A 9,564-nucleotide genomic window follows, 5' to 3' on the forward strand; every position below is an offset into this window, starting at 1 on the left:
TTCCCGTGCTCTGCTCTAGCGTCGATGGCATAGTTGTGCTCCCCTTGGACGTTTTGAATTCTATGATGGACATGATTGTCGTTATGAGAGGTTTTGTTTTTCGTATGCGGTTCTGAGGCAGCATTTTTGTTTGATGCTTTTGGAGGTTTGTGTTTTCGCGTTTCATTTCTTCCTTGTCGATGATGAAGTCTGTTGGGTGATGAAGGGCACCCTGAATCGTACGCAATTTTTCAAACGCGAGCCATGTAAATATCTTTATACCATTTAAAATCTCCTAATGTTGGACATTTTAAATTTGTTAATACAATTTTTTTTTTCTAATTCTGCTGCTGGATTACCAATAAAATGCATTGTTAAAGTATGTATTAATCCTTATATTGTATTTTGATTTTCTACTTCTTCATTAAAACCATCTTTGTCTTCTTCTTTTTTTTTCAACATGGTTAATTATTGAATTTTGCGTAATTCTGTCTGGTAAATTGTCTCACCAATATCTTAATGCTCCATTAAATCCAGTTACTAGCATAATACAAGCTTGCTTATCAAATGACATCTAGATTTAAATGATATAGCAGGCATTCTCATTTCTTGAAATAAATTCATTATTTCATATTTTGAACGTCCATCAATATTCCACTCATATATACCTTCTCTAGTGTATATACTATTAAAATGTTTATGGTGTTCTTCAAATAATAGATCAGGTGAAGTATGTAGTGGATAATAAGGTTTTTTAGATCTCATCATTTTATGTTTTATTATATTAATTTCTTGAATATCATTTTTTAATTATGAGGATGTTTGGATAGATTCATTATCATTTTTGTCTATAATATTAATTCCTTTATTTTTATATAATTTATCTAATCTAGTTGCAATTGATTTAATGATTTCATTTTCATGAAATTTGATTTGTCTTGTTATTGGTTCAAATATTGGAGTGGTTACAGATGAAAATGGATATTGAGTACTTTGGTTAAATTTATCCAATTTATTGTTTTCATTCGTAGTTATTTTATTGTCTATGTTGTCTGCTTGTTTAGAAATTGTATATAATAACTAACTTTGGTAATTATTTTGTTGATATATTAATTTAGTATCTTGTAAAATTAACGGGTCTTTGTCATCCTTATTAGCTCCAGTTTTAAAAGGTATGGTTATTATTTGTTGATTTGAAGTATTTATTTTTAAATATTCTAATGGTGGATGAATTGATTTAATCTTATTACCATCTACTTGTTCCCATACTTGACGGGTGGTGCTTGTGTGGGGGGAGGCTTCTTCTAAACGACTGGAGTTCAATTAGACTGCCATTTTTCGCCTACTACGGATCCCATACCACCCCCCATATTAATCTTTTTAAATGGGTAATTGATATTATAGGCGATTGAATATGTTTCAAACCATATAAAAATGGAATATTTATTTATTTTAGATCATGTAATTATACCATTTTATCTAAACTCAATAGTTTGTTGTTTAGAGAATGTTTTGAAATACCAATTACGTTTTTCTTCATTTTCTTAGAGTAAAAGTCGGGGGGGGGGGGGGGGAAGGCTTCTTCTAAACGAGTGGAGTTCAATTAGACTGCCATTTTTTGTCCTACTACAGATCCCATACTACCCCCATATTAATCTTTTTAAATGTGTAATTGATATTATAGACGATTGAATATGTTTCAAACCATATAAAAATGGAATATTTATTTCTTTTAGAATCATACAATTATACCATTTTATCTAAACTCAATAGTTTGTTGTTTAGAGAATGTTTTGAAATACCAATTACGTTTTTCTTCATTTTCTTAGAGTAAAAGTCTTCTTTGATATATTGTTTTGTTAATTTCATATTCGTTTGTTATGTCATTCACAGATTTATAATCTGATGTTGTTGGAGATGTTGGATACGTATCTTGTTCAGGTTCAGCTATAGGTGCTTTACATTTAATTGAATTATTTTGTTTAATATTTTGGTTTACATTTTCTGTTTCTGAATCTGCACTAGAGTGACCGGTGCCATATTTAGAAAGGAAGCTCTTGAATGATACAAAGTAATTCTTGGTGGAAGTGGTTCTTTGAATGACCCGGAATGTAATACTATTTTTACATTTCTTTGTCCAATTATCTTTGAAAAAATTTCTTGTTTGAAATTTCTAAGTGGTTGAGTAATTTCAGTTTTCCATTGATCTGAAATAGTTATTTCATCTCATTTTAATTTTTTAGGAGCGTAGGTAGCTGTTGGAGTATCTTTAATTAAACATCTAAAATCATTGTTTCTCTTTTGTCTTCTTGTAATACACATCTTGGGTTAAATTCAGAAGTTGATTGTTTACAATAAATTCTATAAAGTAATAAACATCCATGCCTTTCATTTTGGAATTTAATTTCTGGTAAATGAACATTTAATGCTAAAGTATTTTTGAAGTTTTGTCTTATGAGTAAAATTATCTAAAATTCAATTCCCAATAACTCTAGATTTGATGGAAACTTAGAAACATTAAAAACCAAAATTCTTGAATAACAAGAGATTTTGTAAGTCATTAAACAATCATCAAACCAGTAACACTAGATTTTAGTAAAAATCTTAGAATCCACCAACCAATAACAATAGAATTTGAGAATTTCAACAATCACTACAAATCCATATCCCACTAACACCCCCTAAGGAGGCGTTATTGGTTTATATATTTTGATTGATTTAGAAATCCATACAGTATTTATAAATCCAAGTAAAATATACAAATTTGAAAATTCTCTCGGATTAGTATTTACAAATCCGGAGGTTTTTCTTCGGATTTGAGCCTTTGTATTTTTAACAAAAAAATCCATGCAAATCCATTTAAATACATTATGAAATCAAATCTATTAGTAAATCCGTATGATTGAATAACACTTGATTTGAATTAGAATTTATGAATCATTAAACGAATAACACATGATTTCAATACATATTTTAAAATCACAGAACCAATAACACTAGATTTAGTTTGGATTTTCAAATCCATCAAAATACACCAACCAATAACCCCCACTAAGAAAACTTTAAAAACTTCAGTTTGAAACCTATGAGAGTTTTGGAGAGAACGACATAAGGTGAAAATTGCTCCTAATTGCATATTTTCTCTAGATTCTTAAAATCCTTGAATTAGAACATATTTTGTTTTAAAAGTTTACTAGATCTCGATCCTCCATATGTTAAATATTTAAATATTTGCCGATGTTAACATTTAAAATTATAAAGATTTTTTTTTTAAATAATAAAAATCATATTATCTAACAATGATTACTCTCTATTAGCTTAAACCAATGAAAATAAATTTTAAACCATATAGTTTATTTTAAAAATTAAACAAAAACTAAATGTTTAATTATTTACTCGATGATATAAATCAATGAAGCGAAAAGTTTAATTTTTTAAAAACTTTCTAAATTTGTGAAATGTTACAATATCTTTGAATATGACAATAAAACAATATTATACTAATCTTTATATATATAGTTACGATTTTAATAAAGAAATAATAATCCAAAAATATATATATAAAAGAAGATACAAATACATGTGAAATTTTGAAACAATCTATTCAATGAAAAACATATACCGTAAACTTATCTTATATATTAAAACAGAAGTCACAACCTTGATTCATGTGTAATTTTTTAAAAAATGGACCTAATGGACCTATTCTTATAAAGTCATGTTATATTTAATTTCTAATCTTATCATTTAAATTTTGGGTCTACCATAAATTTTTATCGGGCTATCAATAATTGGATTTAAACAATAGATGATCCATTAGATTTATAGATAGTATAAATTAAATAGATATAATTTAATATTGTAATACTATACCTCCATATGTTAAATATTTAAATATTTGTCGATGTTAACTTTAAAAATTATAAAGATTTTTTTTTTTAAATAACAAAAATCATATTATCTAACAATGATTAATCTTTAATACCTTAAACCAATGAAATTTTTTTTTAAACTATATGGTTTATTTTAAAAATTAAACAAAAACTAAATGATTAATTATTTACTCGATAATATAAATCTATGAAGCGATAAGTTTAATTTTTAAAAAACTTTCTAAATTTGTGAAATGTTACAATATCCTTTGATTTGAATATGACAGTAAAACAATATTTTACTAATTCTTATATATATAGTTACGATTTTAATAATGAAATAATAATCCGAAAATGTTTTGAAATCTTGTATCAAGCTTTGTATTTAATCCAAAATCAATAAAGTGAGGTTTAATCATATTTTGTTAACAATTTACAATTTTGTTTTCAATTTTATAATATAAATTACAATCGTTTAAATTAGATTTTAAAGAATATAAACCAATAGAACAATTTTTTAAATTACCAATATAAGAATTTAAAGTATACAAACCAATAGAACAACTGGAATTAGAGCCGAAAGATCTTTCCAATTAAAAAAAAAATTCATTAAACCGATGCAATTAGTTTCTTAGTTTTCTTTAAAGTTGTATAAAACAAGACTTCAGTGAACCTAAAATAGTTTAAACCCTTCCAGATAGATACTTACCTTCTACAAAAACAGCTTCAAAAAAGAACTTTTGATTTCAAGCAGCAAGACCTTAGAAAGGACAGTAAGACCGTTGGCAAGCCGCAGTTGTGTTTATATCAAATAAGATCTTTTGATTTCAAAACAGTTCGTTCAATAAAAGAACATATATATCAAATATGAACTTTTGATTTCAAAACAGCTTATCCAATAAAAGAACATGAGCAAACTTTATCTCTGGAAAATGGATTTGAAGAAATTAAACTATTATCTTCACTAGCTTTAGAAATGTATAAAAAAAGGATTCAATTATATCCATTTTGGTTTAATACAAATTGCTATAAAATCTTTATCGAGAACTGGAATACATTTATCGATACTTATTCTATTAAGAGATACAATTTTATTTAAGTTTGATGATTCACTTCTCGGAACACTCCAATCCAATTTATGCAACAGGGCAGAGATTTATATTTAGATGAGAGAGACAATGAGTTGAATACCTCTTGGTGAAGATGAGAGGACAGAGAGTCCAGCGGCGGACCCAGCATTTATTTTTACCTGTGTCATAATATATCAAAAAATTATAACAAAATGTCAAATGGAGACTCGAACCCGGGATAAGGTGTGTCATTTCCATGCACAAACACCGTTTGCATCGCTGAATTTATATTGTTCTAATTAAAAAAACAATGTATTTACGATTTAACTTGTGTCATCTGACCCACATTTTCCTTCAGTGGGTCCGCCTCTGAGAGAGTCTACCCTAAGAGGAATAAGCTGGTGATTTTCGATTTGCAAACAGAAACTCAGTGGTTCTCAATTTGCAGAGGACGAGATGAACACTTTGCAGAAAGTGAGTTGAGTGAATATTAGGTTATGGTGTAAGAAGGAGAGTGTTTGTAGGGTTAAGAATTTTTGGTTTTATATGGGTCAAATGTTAAATGACATACACTTTTAGTTATATTCATAGAAACAACACACACTCTAATTAATAAAACACAAAAACTACACACTCTAGTCTAGCACTCTTAAATGACATGCTGTCTTAATCTGCATGACCTGCAGGTTTAGAAATTTCCAATTTTTCTGCCCGTATCCGCCCCGCAGCAGGCCTAATGGACCGACGAGCCCCACGGATTTTAACTCATTTTCCCTGGACTACTGGCTGTTGACAAAAAAAATAAGGTCCAACTGGCCAATTTTGAAAGAATACAGGTATTGTATGAAAGGCGCAGCAAAAGAAGATTGTTTTAGAAGATTTAGAAAATTTAGTAATAAATAACTAATTGTTGTATAATAAGGATCTGATGTTGTTTATTTTCTTTATATATAAATATATGTTGATCGATGGAGAGAGAGGGATATGAGATGTTGACTTGTATAAGAAATATATGTATTACAAAAGAGAGAGTCAAAAGACTTGTTTTTCATCATTTCATTCATCACGTACAAGGTCTTTATATAGGAGATACAAGTCGGTGTGATTAGACCAACTTAGACAAGAAGACAAAACATAATATGATAAGCATTATCTATTTCTGAACTTATCACTTTCCTAATAGATAATTAATATTTAACACTCCCCCTTAATTATTTATTTTGTATTACGTAGTGCCTCGTTAAAAACCTAGTCATGGAAAAACCTATTGGGACAAAAACCATGACAAGGGAAAAAGAGTACACTGTCGTAATCTCCCCCTGAAAGTAGTGGACCTAACTTCCTCGTTACAGGTCACGCAAATGCCGCATTCCGATACCGTAGACGTGTTTTCGGAATGTTGTAGTCGGAAGAGCTTTGGTGAACAAGTCAGCTGGATTGCTGCATGATCGTACATATTCGATGTCCACTTCTTTATTTTTCTCAAGCTCCCGTATGTATGAGAAAAATCTCGGAGGGATGTGCTTTGTCCTGTCACTCTTAATGTAGCCTTCTTTAAGTTGAGCGACACACGCCGAATTGTCTTCAAATATTTTCTTCGGCTCTTTCTCGTGACTATTCCGCTTGATTCTTGTATGTGGTGACTCATTGACCGAAGCCACACACATTCTCGACATGCTTCGTGAAGCGCAATAGTTTCTGTATGATTCGAAGAAGTCGCAACCAGAGTTTGTTTCTGCGACCGCCAAGAGATCGTGGTTCCACCAATTATAAAAACATAGCCGGTTTGCGATCGAGTCTTGTGAGGATCTGATAAGTATCCTGCATCTGCAAAACCAACCATACCAAACTCGGGTTTTCTAAAATACATTAACCCCAAATCAACTGTACCTTGGAGGTAACGAAATACATGCTTTATTCCGTCCCAGTGCCTGCGAGTAGGAGCAGAACTATATCTCGCCAGTAGATTAGTAGCAAAAGCTATATCTTGTCTGGTACAGTTTGCAAGATATAACAGCCCACCGATAGCACTCATATAAGGTACTTCTGGACCTAATATCTTCTCGCTATCTTCGCAGGGCCTAAAAGGATCTCTTTCAACATCGAGAGTTCTACCAATCATTGGAGTACTCAAAGGGGTCGCTTTGTCCATACGAAAGCATTTCAATAACCTTTTCGTATAGTTTGATTGATGCACAAATATCCCTTCTCAGAGATGCTCTATCTGGAGCCCAAGACAAAACTTTGTTTTGCCGAGATCTTTTATTTCGAACTCCTCTTTCATATGAGTTCGAGCATATGTTCAGGTCATCTACATATACAGCAATGATCACAAAGCCAGATGACGATTTCTTTATAAAAACGCATGGACATATCGCATTATTCACATATCCTTTACTCAAAAGATATTCACTTAAGCGATTGTACCACATGCGTCCGGATTGCTTTAATCCGTAAAGTGATCGCTGTAACTTGACCGAACAAATCTCCCTGGATTTTTCTTTCAATGCTTCAAGCATTTTCAATCCCTCAGGGAGCTTCATATATATATCGTTATCCAACGATCCATACAAATATGTAGTCACATCGTCTATAAGATGCATTTCAAGATTTTTAGATGCCATTAGGCTCATAAAAAATCTAAACATAATTGCATCCATTACCGGAGAATACATTTCCTCAAAATCAATTTCCGGTCTCTGAGAAAATCTTTGGGCAACTAATCAGGTTTTATATCGTGTTACTTTTCTTAATCGGGCTTTATATCGTTACTTCATTTTTCTCATTTACTTTTCTCACGAATACCCACTTATACCCAACAGGATTTACGTTCTCAGGCGTTATGACTATAGGTCCAAAGACATTTCTTTTATTCAGGGAGAGTAATTCAATTTGAATGGCCTTCCTCCACTCCTCCCAATCATGTTTTTTTTGATATTCTAAAATGGACCTTGGATTGTCTCTGAGAAAAACCTTGGGCAACTAATCGGGCTTTATATCGTGTTACTTCATTTTTCTCATTTACTTTTCTCACGAATACCCACTTATACCCAACAGGATTTACGTTCTCAGGCGTTATGACTATAGGTCCAAAGACATTTCTTTTATTCAGGGAGAGTAATTCAATTTGAATGGCCTTCCTCCACTCCTCCCAATCATGTTTTTTTTGATATTCTAAAATGGACCTTGGATTGGGATCATCATTTTCATGATCGATTTCTTTGGACACAGAAAAGGAGAACATTCTATCAACATCTTTTATCTTATTCCTGATCCATATCTTTTCATCTCGGGCGTAGTTGATGGGAATCTCATACTTTTCTGTTCCCTTCTCGTCATCTGGACCATCTTTATCTGTGCCTTCTTTCAGACATTTTTCAGTATCAGGTTCTTCTCGAACCTAACTATTTTGCTCATCCAATTTCTTTTTCTTTCGGGGATTTTTATTTTTAGAACCCGCTGGCCTCCCCCCTCTTTAATACCGCACACCCAAAGACACAGAGATGAGATACATCTGGCTCTTGCCCAAATGCCAATTGTAATGGGGAGTAATTATGATATGCACTCGGTCTTAACCGAACCAGTGCAGCCGCATGCAATATAGCATGTCCCCATACAGAAATTGGGAGCTTCGTTCTCAAGACTAACGGTCTTGCAATCAAATGCAACTGTTTTATCAATGACTCGGTCATGCCATTTTGTGTATGCACATGGGGAACTGGATGCTCCACATCAATCCCCATTGACATACAATAATCATCAAAGGCTTGCGATGTAAATTCACCAGCATTATCAAGCCTTACTTTCTTAATGGCATACTCTGAGAACTGCGTTCTCAGCTTTATTATCTGGGCAATGAACTTTCCGAAAGCCGTCTTTCATGTCGTCAAAAGAGACACACTTGACCATCTACTAGATGCGTCAATCAATACCATGCAATACTTAAACGGCCCGCAGGGTGGGTGGATCGACCCACATATATCACCATGTATCCTTTCTAAAAACATTGGTGATTCATTGCCTACTTTTGCTGGTGATGGCCGAATTATAAGTTTCCCTTGAGAACAGGCATTGCATGTAAATTTGCCCGTTTGCAAAAATTTTCCGTTTTTCAAAGGATGGCCATTCGAATTTTGCACTATCTTTCTCATCATGACTGAACCAGGATGTCCTAGCCTCTGATGTCAAATCTTAAATGTATCAGTAAACTTCATGTTTACCACGGCATAGGACTCTGTCATGGTTATTTTCGTACAATATAGTCCAGAGGATAACATTCTTAACTCTTCCAATATATGTTTCCTCTCGGACTTAATGCAAATAAATTCAATGACATCTTTACTCATAGTCTCCATATGATATCCCCTCAATATGATATCTATTTCTTCGGATATCCTTAAAACTTAACAAGTTCTATGAGACTCGGGGGAATACAATGCATCACTTATTTCAAATATTGTTCCCCCTGGCATTGAAAATTTTGCTCTTCCAGAGCCCATAATAATCTTTGCATTACCAGATATTGTACTTATGCTTCCAGCGTAATCTTTTATTTTGAGACTGGAGAAATATTTCTTATCTTTAATTATCGTGTGCGTTGACGCACTATCTGCCAAACACAAATCTCCATCCATAGTCTCAAA

This window comes from Brassica oleracea, chromosome C1 (assembly GCF_000695525.1).
Source record: "Brassica oleracea var. oleracea cultivar TO1000 chromosome C1, BOL, whole genome shotgun sequence".
NCBI classification, from domain to species: domain Eukaryota; kingdom Viridiplantae; phylum Streptophyta; class Magnoliopsida; order Brassicales; family Brassicaceae; genus Brassica; species Brassica oleracea.